We start from the raw sequence: 16,298 nt of genomic DNA, 5'->3' as shown, positions 1-16,298 counted from the left end.
TCTGGGTCCCAGTTCATTTACCAAGCTCTGAAATGGATTATCCTGGGAAGATAATTAACATTGGGTGAAAATCATCATGGAATAAAAAAGTCTTTTGCTAAGTTCTTAGGCACTGTTTCTTTGTTTTTCTTGAAAAAAGGAAAGCACCAAATGCTAGCTACCTCCCATTCACAGTCAGATGCTTCATCTTTGTTTACCAGGAAAAAGGAAAAACCTTCAAAAAATTGAGGGGACTTAAATTAGAAGACTACTCTTTCATCATAAAAACCAAGATCACCTTCGTGGTTGAGGGCAAATGTTTGGACTTCTCCACAGATTTGGTCCCTTTCTTCACCACCAGTCTGCCTCCTAATAGAATTTTGTAGAGATATTTGAAAAGAATAAAGCTAAAAGTACAGGTTTGATGTTTGCCTTGTTTTTTTTTCTCTTTAGACCTTCTGAAGATTAACAATAAACACGAATCTGATCCATAATCATTATGACTGGCAAAGTATTTACATACTGACCTTGTTTTGGTTTTTTAATTTAAAATATTTTTAGTGAACAAAAATCAACCTTCTTCCTTCACCCCCATCCTCATTTAATAAGAAAAAAAAGTCAGCAAAGTCCTCACAACAAATTTGCATAGTTAACAAAACAAAATCTAACATTGACCATGACCAAAATTTTTTGTCTTATTTTGTACCCTGAGCTCATTACTTCCATGTCAGGAAGTGATACCATATCTTTAATGACTTGGCAAATACAATAAGTCTGTGTTCTCTGTCTCTTTCGGTAATTCTCTGTGTGTCTTTGTCATTCTCTGTCTCTCTCTTTCTCTCCCCTTCTCTCACTCTCTTCTATCCTTTTCTTCATCAAAGTAGTGTTAGGATGAAATAGGAAGAAGAGAAGAGAGAGAGAAAGAAGAGAGGCAATCACTTCAGGCGAATGGTTGTCCACAAAATCCAGAGAGAGTAAATGTAAAGGAGGGTAGTCGGGCCCCAGTTCCTCTGTATCCCTGCTTAGTCCCTGACCAGGTTGACAAATTGACCTGAACACTTAGGTCTCCAGTCTCTAAGCTAAGAATTGCCTTAGCTTGCTCATAATGGTTGCAACAAAATAAGTAGGACAAAATTTGTGCAATCTTTCATGAAATTAGTCACAATCTCATTTTCTATTCCAGTCCATTTCACAGATTTAGGGAATTAAAGGAATCATTTATGAATCAGCCAGAGCAGCAATACTTAAAGTGATAGACCATTATTAGGGAACATTTTGATTCATAGGACGGAAGGCTTAAGACCTAACTATAATGTACAGTAGTTTGCTCCCATGGGGTGGGAGTCTGGGAGCAGGGAGAACAAACGATGGTCATAGCCAAAGGAGCAGTTGGATCTTCAGTAGAGTCAGGTGAAGAAAGGTCCTCAGAGCAGGGAGTCAAAGATGGTCTTATAGGGATGGTGCTTTCAAATTTACCCCCCCCCCATTTTGTAGTTGTTTGTCACACTTTCTGGTGGATGTGGGATACAGGTGAAGGACATAGATTTTTCCAGAAAGGGAGTGTGTTCTCATTTAAGCATGTTAAATCGGTTTCTATTTGTAATGTTTGATAAGGATTATCTGGAAAAGGTCGGGTGCAAAGTTGTGGGTTGGAGATTGTCAGCAGAGGGCAGGGTATAGATGTTGAGGAAGAAGAGGTACTACTTGGTAAAGGGAACCAACAACTGTGAGAGACATTAAAGTACCCAACCTGGAGAGGTTTGTTTGTTACAGTTTTCGTAAGTTATGTTTCATATATGTATGCTTTGATTTTTGTTTTTTTTACCTTTTTATATTTATCTTGTGTTTTATGTTTGGAGATCAAAATTTCTGTTCAGCTCTGGTCTTTTTATAGGAAATAAATGAAATTCAGTTTTATCCTTAGATTTTCTCTCCTAGATCTATTTTCCAAGTCACTTGTTTTTCCAATGAGGTATTTTACATTTTCTTCTATTTTTTTTTTCATTTGTTTGGCTTTGTTTGACTGATTTCTGATATCTTATTGTATCATTCATTTCCATTTGTTCAATTCTAATTTTTAGTAAATTATTTTCTTCAGTTAAATTTTTTTTTGTTCCTTTTGTATTTGGCCAATTGAATTTTTAAATGAGTTGTTTTCATCAACGGATTTTTTCCATTTCATACATTCTGTTTTTCAAGCAATTGTTTTCTTTTTCCAGTTTATCAGATCTATTTTGTAAGGAATTATATGCTTTTTCCATTTCACTAAATCTATTTTGTAAGGAGTTTTCTTCAAATAATTTCTGTGAGGTACAAATCAACTCATAAAACCCTATGGGGCTTCATCTGGATATGATTTGCTTTCAGTGTCCTCAGAGTTTGAGGTCTATTCTTTTTTTTCTTTATAAAATTATCCATGGTCAGAGGGTTTGTGTGTGTGTGTGTGTGTGTGTGTGTGTGTGTGTTTGTGTTTTTGCTTTTTTGCTCACTTTAAAAAAATGTTGAACTCTGCTCTTAGGGCAAAGGGGAGATTGTTCAAGCTTCCTCTACAGGAGACAGTGGCTGTGCTGAGTTGGTGCTGCTGACTTCTAGTGCTGGATAGGGACGGCCAAGTCCCACATTATTCTGAGTTTCAGAAGCTCACAAATACCTCTTGTATTTGTGTGGGATGTCTCATAGCTAATTTGCTGATATACCAGCTTGTAACCAGGACACTGCTGTAGATTCCTCCCAATAGATTCCCCGGCTCACAGACCCCACATTGCCCTCGTTCTCTATCTGTGCTTGGCCATTTCCCCCATGCCTGATTGAAACAGACCTTTTCTGAAGTTCTTCCAAAATATCTTCTGCTGGAAAATTGTTACATTCCAAATATTTGTGGGTTCTATCTCTCCAAAACTAGTTTAGAGGCTTGATTTGGTGTTGATCTGAGGGACAGTAGGGAGAGCTTGTATAAGGACACATCTCTTCTCCACCATCTTCCTATATTTCAGATCACTCCATGAGCCTAGGAGTGTTTGAATCTGAGCATAAAACAAGCATTCACATATACTGAATGAGTCCAGAATCCCAATATACATGTCATTGGCAATTCTATTAAAATATAGCAATTCATTTTTAAGTAGAGTTCTAACTGGGAATTTCTACTGTGAAACCTAAATTTCTTTTTTGTCTTGTTTTGTGTGTGTGTTAATTGGGATTAAGTGATTTGCCCAGGATCACACTGCTAGCAAGTGTTAAGTGTCTGAGACTGGATTTGAAATAATTTCCTCCTGACTCTAGAACTGCACTATCCAGTGCACCATCTAGCTGCCCAGAAATTTACATGTTTTAATAGCTATATTATAAATCTGTTAAAGGAGCTTAATAGAGCCATATGAGATGCTTTTTTTCAGATATTTCAAATAAAGTTCCAAATTTTTATTCTAAATTAAAGATGCCATTTTATTGATCCTTCAGTTTGATAGTCCTACCAACAAATGGGGAGAGAGAGACACACAGAGAGAGACAGAAACATACACACAGAGTCAGAGAGACAGGGGCAGAGATATACACACATAGAGAGAGAGAGCCAGAGAGAGAGAGTCATAAACCCATAGAGAGAGACAGAAAGAGACAGACACACAGAGAGACAGACTTATACAGAGAAAAAGAGATAGAGAATAGTACAGCATGATAAATATGGAAATATGGATAGAAGAATTATATAAGTTTAACATATATTGGGTTAGTTGCTGTCTAAAGAAGGGGATGTAGAAAATGCAAGTGTTTGCAAGGAGAAATACCGAAAACTGCGTGTTTTTTGAAAAGAAAAAGTTATTAAAAGAGAGAGACAGAGAGAAAGTGACAGAGAAAGACATATACACAGAGACAGAGAGATAGCAGAAAAGATAGGAAGAGAGATAAATGGAGGGGGGAAAAGGGAAGGAGAGGAAAATAAAGAGTGAGGGAGAGAGAGAAAGGAAGAGAGAGAGACAGACAGACAGAGAGCAAGCACAGCATATTTATTATATACTGTGTACCAAACACTGTCTTGAGTTCTTAGGATTCAAAAAAACAAACAAAAAAAAAAAAAAAAAGAAAGAAAGAAAAAGCAAGCAAGATAGTCTCTGCCTTAAAGAGCTTAACTTTTAATGGGAGAAGACAATATCAAGAAAGAATGTGGAGGAGGGTAAGGGAGACTTATCTAGGTATGGTGGGGAGAGAGCAAGGAATGACACAGAGGCCTGGATTGTAGTATGGTCAGGCAAATGATTACCTATTAAAGTTGAGTAACAGAAGGACAGAAGAGATAGGACAGGAAGGAGGAGAAGATGGTGACTAGAGAATAAAAGGTATAGGATAAAGATTAACTTCCTTCTAAGAGTCAATCACTTTTTATAGCCAAACTTCAAAAATGCCCAGACTGAAGAAGATGAAGATGGGTTGAGGTGCATGAAGACCTACAACATTTATCCAGACAAATGGAGGCTAAATTATGTAGGTTGAGATGTAAAGTCCCAGACTGATTTAGGCAGGCAGGTATAAGCTGAAATTTAGCAATGGTACAATAGACTAGGATTTGATCTTGGGACAGAAGTAAAATCCAAGAAATTCAAGGGAAAGAATGCAGGTGTGATCTAGAACAATGATTAGGTGCAGAGACATACAGTCTGGAAACAGGCAGAATATAGGGAACCAAGTCAGCCCTGTTTATATGACACAGATGTATGGACCTTGAAGAAATTATAAAGGATGTGAAACATCAGAAAAGCTGAAATCAGAAATAGCTATGAAGTATCTTTCAGAAAGAAAAGTGGTACTAATGAGAGTTTGTTGTCAAGGATTACCTTTTAACCAAAGAGATCAGAGTCCAGTGCTGGTGAGATCCAAACCTGGTTAGTCAGATGTTTATGGATCTTCTGCAGAAATGTTTTCAACTTCTTTGGTCTCTCTATCTGAGACAGTGTTGTCCTTAGAGCAAATGGAAGACTTAACCAGTGCCTTTATGGGAGAGGACTCTTCAAGGTCCCCTAAGTCCCACAAAGTTAATAGAATTTAGAGCTACAGTGTATCATCCAGTCCAATCTATTTATTTTATAGATGAAAAATGATGAAAAAACTGAGTCCAAGATAGATAATTATGTAAAATGCCTTATGTAAAATGTCATTTTTCCATAAATCAAGGAATTTAAGATCTCATTGCAGAAAAAAACTAACATAAAACATTTATTCATTCATTCAGCATATATTTATTTTGCATTTACAACAATAAGTAGTTCATACTGGTTTCAGTCAATTGCTAACAAGCATTTATTCAGTGCTTTGCTTAGTATGATAGGCATATTAGGAATATAATAGAAGGCAAAAATAGTCCTTACACTCAAGAAACTCCCAGTTGGATGGTGGAGAATTCCTGTAAATAAATAGACACATACAAGATATTATACTGAGTAGATGGAAGGTAACCCAGGAGAGAAGGTACTAATCTCTAGGGCATGTGACGGGCTGTAAAGGGCTCATGAAGAAGGATGAATTTGAGCTGAATGATGAAGGAAGCCAGGGAAGCTTAGAGGTGAGGGTAAACAGAGAGAACAGTCCAGTCACAAAAATAGTCATTCTAAAAGCATTCTAAAAGGAGAAAAAGGGAGAGAATGTTAAAAGTGTAAAGAATAGGACAACTGGATTATAGATTATATGGAAAGAAATAAAGAAGATTAGAATGATAGGAGGAGACCATATTGTAAAGAGTTTAAAATAAAAATAAAATGATTTAACATTTGATCCTTAATCTAATAAGGAGCCACAAAATTTAACAAATAGATGATGTAGAACTAGGTATTAGGAAAAATCCCTTTCACATTTGAGTGAGGGATAAGCTGATAGAGAAGGATTTGAAGCAACCTTTTGCAGAAGGCTAGTGCAGTAGTCCAGGTGAGATCTAATAAAGGCTTGAATCATGGTCTTTATGAGTAGAAGGAAGGTTGCAAAAATAGAAATGATAGGATTAGGCAACAAATTGGATATTTTCACCATAAGCCTGGATTAGAATGATGATAGAACCCATAATTATAATAGAAAAATTTGAGAAAGGGAAGGTTTGGGAGAAATAATAATGAGTGATGTTTTGTATATATTGAGTTTGAGATATACATGGGACATCTAATTCTAGATGTTATTTAAATGAAACCAATAAGTTATATAGAAAATAGGTAAATGAGAAGATGGCATATGGATAGATAGTGGGCAAAACACAAATGAAGAACTGACAAAAGAGGCTTAGGAGTCAAACAGAGGAGGAGACCAAAAAATTATGAAAATCCAAAGAGAGAATCCTGGGGAATATGGTGATTAGGTCAAATGTGAGATGTTAAGAAAGATCAGAATTGAGAAAACACCTCTAGATTTGATAATTTTGGATTGAGCAATTTCAGTTAAGTAATGAAGTTGGAAGTAATGACATTGTTGAGGGTTTAGAGAGTAATAGGAAAAAAAAGTGGAGGAACAAATTATAGGTAACTTTCTTAAGGCGTTTAGCTACAAAAGAAAGGAGAAATGGTGGTCAGGTTTTTTTTTTAATTGGGAAGATGTGGATATATTTTAAACAGCAGAGAAGCCCTCAGTAGATAGGATGGATTGAAAATGAGAGAGAGAATGGGAAGGACAGTGAGCATAATCTACCACTAGAATCAAGTGTGCATGCAGAATTTTTGACCATGACAAGTAGAGGGGCTACCTTTTCATCCAAGACAACAATGAAGAAGATAGAGGCAGATGATGTCTGAGTTATATGAGATGAGCAGGAAGAGTGATGGAGAGGACATTCTTGAAGAATGGACTCAATTTTTAAGTGAAGTATTAAGTCTTCAGATAAGGGAAGAAGATGTGGTGAGAGGGAGGGAGAATTAAAGAGATATGAGAATGTTTGGAAAAGCTGCTGTAGAGAGTGAGATAGGAAATTTATTAAAAAGTAAAATGGTTGTTTTGTTGAAGGGAGGGTCAGGTTGATATTAAATAACAAATGTGTAGTGGACCCAGTTGGCATAGTTTTATAATTTTCTCCTATTCCATTGAGTAGAATGTAGAAGGGAGCTAGGAAGGATGCCAATGGCAGTAATCCAAATTGGGGATTGTAATATGATTGTTATAGACAAGGGAACATAGGATTCTAAAATAGAGAACAGCATAGAGTTGAGTTCCTTCACCAAGGTGTGCAGTTACAAACAAGAGAATATAGTCATTTCAGATATGATAATGTGGCAAGCAATGGGATGGTGGAGGAAAAAGAGGTCTTGATGGAGATGAAGAATGGGCTTTAGAGTCATAAGGCCTAGGAAAGGATGGAATGATAGCAAATAAAGACATTTCAGAACATTCAGAAATGTTTTTATGAGGTGATGTCAAGATCAAGAGTATGTCTATCTCTGTGTATAGCTGAATTGGAAAAGAAAATTAGATCATGTGAAATGAGTAATAATAATTATAATAACATTTGTAAAGTGCTTTAAGATTTATACATTACTTTACCTATTTAACTCTTCTACATTTAGCTCCTTACAACAATCCTGTGAAGTAGTTGAAGAACTATGAAATGAGAATATTTGAGAGAACGTTGATATGTTTGTTAAGTTGGTCAGTATAATGGCAGGAGTTGGGGAAGAGAGAGAGAAGGTGAGACAATGAACTCATTGAAGAAGAAAGGAAAATGTCCTGAGAGTCATGGATTGGGCAATAAATTTGGGTATCATGGAGCTCAAAGGACAATTAATAGTGTTCAAAAAGGAGTCTAGATTGAAGTAACCATAGCAAGGAGTAGTTAGTTTGGCTTCCCTATCATGATTGTTGAATAAGCTCCTAAGTGAGTGCATCTGTGAGTGTTTATGTACAGGTGTCTCTTGTAGGTGGCAACCTAGTAAAAATGATAGAAATTGTGAGAAAAGGTATTGCCAGTAGTGGGAAGGGTGGCCAAAGAAGTAATCTCATCAGAAGGTATCAGGTCTTAGCACCAAAAGATAGAAGGAGTGAAGCAAATTTGTTTGTACAATTATATCCTGTAGATTGTAATGAGCAGGAGAAACACACTTGAAAATATACTTAAAACAAGGTGTTAATTCAGAGGGATTGATGAGACAATGATTACCTAGTTTATATATCCTTAGTACTAAGCATGGTGATGTAATGGTTCTTCAGTTGATGTAATTGTAATAGGGTATTTAAACTGAGGACAAAGTCAGCCATAGACATTCTATCTTTGACTATGCTCCTGGTGGCTCTCCTGCCTCCTGCACCATGGGGGAGACTGGTTCAGACTGGGAGACTGAAGAAGATAATAATGACTTTGGACTTTATTCCTGATTATTCTCATAGTGATTATTCTTCTGAGACTAAGGCTAGTCCCAAGGCCTTCCAGAAAGCTAGCTCAGACATTACAGTAGGCGTAAGTATTATTGGAATTCAACAAAGGAGATCATTGAGGGGTGCTTTCATCTTTCAACTTGAAATATTTTGAGGATCATGAGTCAGTAATAAAGACTTAACCCCTATTCTATTTCCAATAGTTGAGATACAACCACCCTGCCTATTTAGGTGGCATATAAATACTGGGTTGGACCTGAGATCAGAAAGACCTGAGTTTAGACCCTGCTTGTGACATTAACCTGTTTGCCTCAGTTTCTTCATCTATAAATTGGGGATGATAATAACACCTATTTTCCAATGTTGTTAAGAGGACAAAATTAGATAATCTTCATAAAGTGTTTTATAAATAAAGCAGTATATAAATACTAGATATTATTTCCCCCTCAATTCATGAGATCCACTATGCCATAGAACATTTAAGGGTTAACAAAGGAAGAGAGCAGCCCCAACCAGATTTGGTGCTAGCCCAGACTTAAAATTTCATTAAAAGAATATTTATAGGACCTTTAGAAACTTAGTTCTTTGAATATGGTTCCACCTTTATAAAATTCTCTTAGCACACCAGGAAGCTTCTGCCTGCTCTGTTACGTTCATGAAAATGAATATTTTAATTTGGAGCATGATCAAGTTGATATATGAAGTTGGCTCATAAGTGAATGAATCTGTATGTGGTTATGTACAGGTGTTTTTTTTGTAGGTGGCAACCTAGTGGAAGTGATAGAAGTATCATAGATATATAGATAGAAGAGAAACAAGGGACTTTTTCATAGAATGAACTGTGAAAACACATCCAGTACATGCTCCTAATGCCTCCTCTTCAATTTTAAATGGCTTGGGCAACTCCCTATGATCTCAGCTGCACATATTTCTCTGGGTTGTACTCCATAGAAACCAAGTCCAAAATAAAGCTCTCTGTTTAAAATGGAAATAACACATGCCATTTTAATAGAAATATTGTTAGTTCTTCATAGGAGGTGTCTGCACTGTTCAAATTAGTGAGTTCTCTGTTGCCAAAGCACCAAGCTGTTTTTATCTCTTCCAAGCAGGCTTAACCCATTTGCCCAGCACTTGGTCATTCCCTTCATAGTAGCAGCAAGGGAGGGAGCTTTTTGTAGATATGCTTCACTTATTAGTGCGTTAGAAATGAGGAAGAAATTCCTTTGCTTAGAAAGCAGAATATGGTAGTGAGAGAATGACAATGGTCTCTTAAGTGCTAAAGATGAATTGAGATTGTTGATCTAACCAAATAGGAAAGTCTTTGAATCCCTGCGGTCTCACACCCAGCAGTGCTCAATTCATAGCAGCATTTCATTTCACAGTTTGTAGCTCGGAGAAATCCTCATTAAAATGTTGTGAATCTAAAAGGGATTTTATTTATAAAGTACATTAATTCATTTGATGATGTTCTCTCTCTTGGTTATGCTTTGTGTAAGTCACTAAGCCACTCTCTGTCTCAGTTTCCTCGCGTGTAAAATGGAGATAACATTAGCATCTTACTCTCAGAGTTGTTAGGATAAAAAAATAATATCTGTAAGACACTTTGTAAATCTTAAAGCACTATATAAATGCAAAAAATTATTAAATATTATTATCTGTGATCTAAATATTAAATAACTGTTGAAGAATTTCCTTCCAAGGAGCTTACAAAGTCTAGAAACATTTAATAAATACTCACTATGTGCCAGGCATTGTACTAAGCACTGGGAATACAAATACAAGCTGAAAGAAAGACAACATTTTTTTTAAAAATCTGAAAAATGGTAGAAGGGACCTGAGTGGGAGCATTGCAAAGTCTAGAGATTCAGGACTGGAACTTACAGAAGATATAACTGGCCTGGTCATTTTCCTTGAAATGAAAGTTCTGGGAGGTGTCAGGCAGAGGAAGAGGTCACAGATGGAGGATGTACTTTAAGTATAAGACATCTAGCAGTGGAATGAACTTCCAGGATGAGAAGATGTCTATGGCATGGTGGAGAAAGTCCAGAATCAGGAATAGAGCTTCCAGGGCATCAAGATAAAGCTGATGGATCTCCAAGGGTGGAGAACATTACAGAATGTATGTGATAAGAATCACAAGAGAAATATACATAAAGTGATGTAAGAGTTCTGAGGAGGGAGGAGAACTCACTTCTGGTGAGGGTGATCATAGAAAACTTTATGGAGAAAATAACTATTGAAATGGATTTTGATAGGTAGAGATGGAGGGAACTTCATTTTAAGGATAGAAATGACATGGATCAGGGATTCATAAAAAGGAGAGCTCAGGACATATTCAAGAATATTAAGCAATTCAGCTTAACTGAAGCAGAGGACACTGTTGATGGAGGAGGGAGTAAGGAAAAAAGTAAGAGATAGTCCTAGAAAAGTGGGGTCAGCCATCCTGGAGAGCAATTTGGAATTACGCCCAAAGGGTTATCAAACAGGGCATTCCTTTTGCTTCAGCAGTATTTCTTGTGACCATGTTGTATCTCAAAGAGGTCTTAAAGGAGGAAAAAGGGACTCACATATGTAAATAGGTTTGTGGCAGCTCTTTTTGTAGTGACAAGGGACTGGAAACTGTAAGTTCCAGTCCTGAATCTCTAGACTTTGCAATGCTCCCACTCAGGTCCCTTCTACCATTTTTCGGATTCCATCAGTTGGAGAATGGCTGAATAAGTTATGGTATGAATGTTATGGAATATTATTGTTCTATAAGAAATGATCAGCAGGATGATTTCAGAGAGGCCTGGAAAGACTTACATGAACTGATGCTGAATGAAATAAGTGGAACCAGAAGATGATTGTACATGGCAACAAGAAGATTGTACAAGGATCAATTCTGATGGATGTGACTCTTTTCAACAATGAGATGATTGAGACCAATTCCAATGATCCTGTGATGATGAGAACCGTCTACACCCCAGGAGAGGACTGTGGGAAGTGAGGGTGGATGACAATATAGTATTTTCACTCTTTTTGTTATGGTTTACTTGAATTTTATTTTATAATTTTTTTTTTTACTTTTTGATCTGATTTTTCTTGTATAGAAAGATAATTGTATAAACATGTATGCCTATATTGGATATAACAAATTTTTTTTACCCTGTTTAACATATATTGGATTACATGCTATCTAGAGGAAGAGGTAGGAGGGAAAGGTAAAAAAAATTGGAACACAAGGTTTTTCAAGGACCAATGTTGAAAAATTATCCTTGCATATGTTTATTTATTTATTTATTTTATTATAGCTTTTTATTTATACGATATATGCATGGGCAATTTTTCAGCATTGACAATTGCAAAACCTTTTGTTCCAATTTTTCCCCTCCTTCCCCTCCTCCCCTCCCCCAGATGGCAGGTAGACCAATACATGTTAAATATGTTAAAGTATAAGTTAAATACAACACATATATATGTCCATACAGTTATTTTACTGTACAAAAAGAATCGGACTTTGAAACAGTGTACAATTAACCTGCAGGCGGAGAAAAATAGAGGGATTGGGAATTCTATGTAGTGGTTCTTACTTATTTCCAAGAGTTCTTTCGCTGGGTGTAGCTGGTTCATTTCATTACTGCTCTATTGGAACTGATTTGGTTCATCTCATTGTTGAAGAGGGCCACGCCCATCAGAATTGATCATCTGACACAGTATTGTTGTTAAAGTATATAATGATCTCCTGGTTCTGCTCATTTCACTCAGCATCAGTTCACGTAAATCTCTCCAGGCCTTTCTGAAATCATCCTGCTGGTTATTTCTTACAGAACAATAATATTCAATAATATTCATATACCACAATTTATTCAGCCATTCTCCAATTGATGGGCATGCACTCAGTTTCCAGTTTCTGGCCACTACAAAAGGGCTGCCACAAACATTTTGGCACATACAGGTCCCTTTCCCTTCTTTAGCATTTCCTTGGGATATAAGCCCAGTAGTAGCACTGCTGGATCAAAGGGTATGCACATTTTGATAACTTTTTGGGCATAATTCCAGATTGCTCTCCAGAATGGTTGGATTCTTTCACAACTCCACCAACAATGTATCAGTGTCCCAGTTTTCCCACATCTCCTCCAACATTCTGCATTATCTGTTCCTGTCATTCTAGCCAATCTGACAGGTGTGTAGTGGTATCTCAGAGTTGTCTTAACTTGCATTTCTCTGATTAATAATGACTTGGTGCATCTTTTCATATGGCTAGAAATAGTTTCAATTTCTTCACCTGAGAATTGTCTGTTCATATCCTTTAATCATTTATCAATTGGAGAATGGCTTGATTTCTTATAAATTAGAGTCAATTCTCTATATATTTTGGAAATGAGGCCTTTATCAGAACCTTTGACTGTAAAAATGTTTTCCCAGTTTATTGCTTCCCTTCTAATCTTATCTGCATTAGTTTTGTTTGTACAAAAACTTTTCAATTTGATATAATCAAAATTTTCTATTTTGTGATCAATAATAATCTCTAGTTCTTCTTTGGTCATAAATTCCTTCCTCTTCCATAGGTCTGAGAGGTAAACTATCTTAATTCCTCTAATTTATTTACATACCATAGTTTTCTCAGCAGTTTTTGTCAAACAGTGAATTCTTATCCCATAAGCTGGGGTCTTTGGGTTTGTCAAACACTAGATTATTAAATTTATTGACTATTTTGTCCTTTGAACCTAACCTATTCCACTGATCAACTAGTCTACTTTTTAGCCAATACCAAATGGTTTTGGTAACCGCTGCTTTATAATATAATTTTACCTCTGGTACAGCTAGGCCATCTTCATTTGACTTTTTTTCATTAGTTCCCTTGAAATTCTTGGCCTTTTGTTTTTCCATATGAACTTTGTTGTTATTTTTTCTAGAGCATTAAAATAGTTTTTTGGGACTCTGATTGGTATAGCGCTAAATAAATAGATTAGTTTAGGTAGTATTGTCATCTTTATTATATTTGCTTGCCCTATCCAAGAGCATTTAATATTTTTCCAATTGGTTAGATCTGACTTTATTTGTGTGGAAGGTGTTTTGTAGTTTTGCTCTTATCTTGCATATGTTTTGAAAATAAAAAACTTCAATAAAAAAGAAAACTAGATTCATTGAATGCTAGTCTTAAAAGTTTGGATTTTATGTCTGCAATTTTGGGAGCTTTGAAGGTTGTTGGTTTGGGGAGGGAAGTTAACATCAGAGTTATGTTTTAAAATGATTAATCTGGAGGATGTATGGAAATGGACTAGAAGGAAAAGATATCAGAAGTAGAAGATCAGTTAGCAACTTCTTGCAGCAGTCCAGGTGAGATTACTAGGAGATGAAGGTGACTAGACTAGAATGATAGCAGTGAGATTTGAAAGGAGGTGGCAAATATAAGTGATATTACTTAGGTAGAATGAATGAGGAATGAATGAATGAAAGAGTATTATTACACACTTTTTAATGTGTCAAATACATACAGTGCTCAGAACTAAAGGTACAAGTATAAAAATAAGTTAGTCTCTTTCTTTAAGGAGCTTTTATTCTAATGGAGGAGATAGCACAAAGAGAACAGTGGTGGCCAGGGAAAAGAATTTTCTAATTCATAGGAATGAATTTATTCATGGGGCAGTCAATTGACATCTTATCTGTAGCAATGTTAGCATTGATTTGATTAACATAATCAAAGCAAGAATTAGGGGGAGGCAGCATGAAGAAGCAACAGAACTGATAACATGACAGCAATATAGACAGATGAATGGGATGTAAATCAGCAGAATCTGGCAGCTGTTTGGATATGAGATGTGAGTAAAAAGGAAAATGACAGAAGTTTTGATCCTGAGTAACTGAGTAATTGGGTAAAGAGAAGTGTCTTTAAGAGAAATAGGGAATTAAGGTAAAAAACTGATCTGTAAACATAAGGGAGAAAAAAGTGCTGATCACTAGAGGCTAGTACTAATTAGTTCACTAGCAACAAAATGGTGTAATAAAATGAGTATTGAGTTTATAATCAGAGAACCTAAGTTAGAATCCTGGCTTTGCAACCTACTCTATTACCTTTCATGGTAAAATAGTGACAGAAAGTTGGGATAGATCAAGGTCAAGGCCTCCTTTGGCAATCTGGTGAAGACTATGGATCCCCTCTCTGAATAATTCTTTTAAAATTCATAACTGATACATTAATTTCAGTTAGAAGTTAGTGAAAATAAAGATGTGATTTTTTTTTCCTATTCAAGCTCAAAGACTCTGAAATATATTCATAGACTAGAGTTCATGGAGGTCAAATTAAAAAAAACCTTAGACTAGATAATTTCTAAGATCCTTTACTCCTTTAAATATTAGGCGCCCAAATCATGTCAGATTATTCCTCTTTTTTTTTTTTTTAATTAGTTTGACACTGCTAGAGTTCCATACATTTCAATGCAGTGAAATACTATAGACATAGTATATAGAAATTTCAGCAAGGCTCTGGGCAGGGAATATCTTTGTGGGTGAAAGAAGAAGACAGAAACAAATATTTATATAGTGTCTACTATATTCCAGGAACTGTGCTAATCATTCCATAGACTCCTTATCCTACCATTCAAAACATCATATAGATTCAAACTTCTTTTCTGAATATCTCTCTATAATTTGTTACTGTTTCTATTTTAAAGTTCAATAATAATTTTCCAAAAGTAATCGATTAAAGGTAGGAATCTGGTCCATTTTTCTTTCATGTTGCATGTCCACTCAGATGAGTTGGTACTTAGTAAAAGCTATACCTATATTTAATTACCAAGATTACTGAACAATAAACAATAATATGTCTGTGAAAGTTTCCTAATAATTTATGACTCACCAAGAGTCACAATGTATGTTGACATACCAAATGGATCAAGTCCAAGTTAATCTACCAATTAAAGGGTAAATTTCTATGGGCAATATAATCAAGGCAGCAAATTCCCTTCTAAAGTATCTATATTTCCAGCATGCTTTTCAGACTATTCATAATCTGGGAGCTTGTAAAGCTCTAGGAAGGCAAGGATTGAATTTTACCTCTTTTTAAATTTCTCAGTGCTTATAGCACAGTGCCCAGCACATAGAAATCACTTAATAATTGCATGGATTTATTCTAATTTCACACTGTGATTTTGATGTCATAGAATGGGGAGAGCAAGTCAGTTGGAAAGTTAGGACCTGGTTTCTTCTCAGCTTTCTAGCCTTTGGACTTTTACTAGATTACTTAAGTTCTGAGTCTCATTTCCCTTGTTCATTTGCTGGGTAAATTATCTTTATGTAAAGGACTTCTTCTGACATAAAAGCCCAAATTCACTTTGGGAAATTATTCCTTCTTTGCCTCATTCCCTTCAACTAAGTAGAACCTGGACACATCTGAGTTTGACATTCCCCCAAAGTTAATCATTAGTTCTCCTTGCAAGTGCTAAGTTCCAAATGGAAAATCTTTTAATGGTTTCATTTGAATTCAGATCCATAGAATCATCTCCCATCCATTCTCATAAAAAGAATTCAACAATTAATTAGGCAATCAACCTAATAAGCTGTGTCAGACTCTGGGCTAAGCATCCAGAGAAATAGTGAAATAATCCTTGCCCCCCAAAAGTTTATATGCTAAAGAGAAGAGGCAACATGTATATATCTAGGGAGATACAACATATAAATATATAAATAATAACAAAATACAATAACAATAATAATGATAAAAATAAATTTGTCGGAGCAAGTAAGAGAAAGCAGCTAAGAGAAAAGGAGCAACTTGAGAAAAGGTTTAATTTATAATAAAGGTGGTATTTGAGATGAACTTTGAAAGAAATTAGGGATTTTTAAGAATTCAGAGGATTAATTAGCTGGTGCATAAAACCTAACAATAGAAAATCAGAAAGCAACAATGTATCCTGAATTTCCTTTATATTAGAATATATACTCATAAACTTACATTTATTGCCACCATACATCTTTGCCAATACAAAGGCAAGATGATAAGTCAT

The 16,298-nt window shown here is 35.7% G+C and overlaps 1 long non-coding RNA gene across 1 annotated transcript in view; it reads left to right on the top strand.

The window, feature by feature from the left end:
• Positions 1-1,648: 1,648 nt before the first annotated feature.
• LOC141541060 (uncharacterized) overlaps positions 1,649-16,298 on the top strand; it is a 71,942-nt gene continuing 57,292 nt past the window's right edge. Inside the window, exon 1 of the long non-coding RNA XR_012481639.1 lies at positions 1,649-1,737. This is a non-coding gene — a long non-coding RNA (uncharacterized LOC141541060). The remainder of the gene's footprint in view (positions 1,738-16,298) is intronic.

Source organism: Sminthopsis crassicaudata, chromosome 4 (genome assembly GCF_048593235.1).
Source record: "Sminthopsis crassicaudata isolate SCR6 chromosome 4, ASM4859323v1, whole genome shotgun sequence".
Classification (NCBI taxonomy): domain Eukaryota; kingdom Metazoa; phylum Chordata; class Mammalia; order Dasyuromorphia; family Dasyuridae; genus Sminthopsis; species Sminthopsis crassicaudata.
The sequence above is the reverse complement of the archived record's forward strand: the minus strand, read 5'-3'. Positions and strand labels throughout refer to the sequence as shown.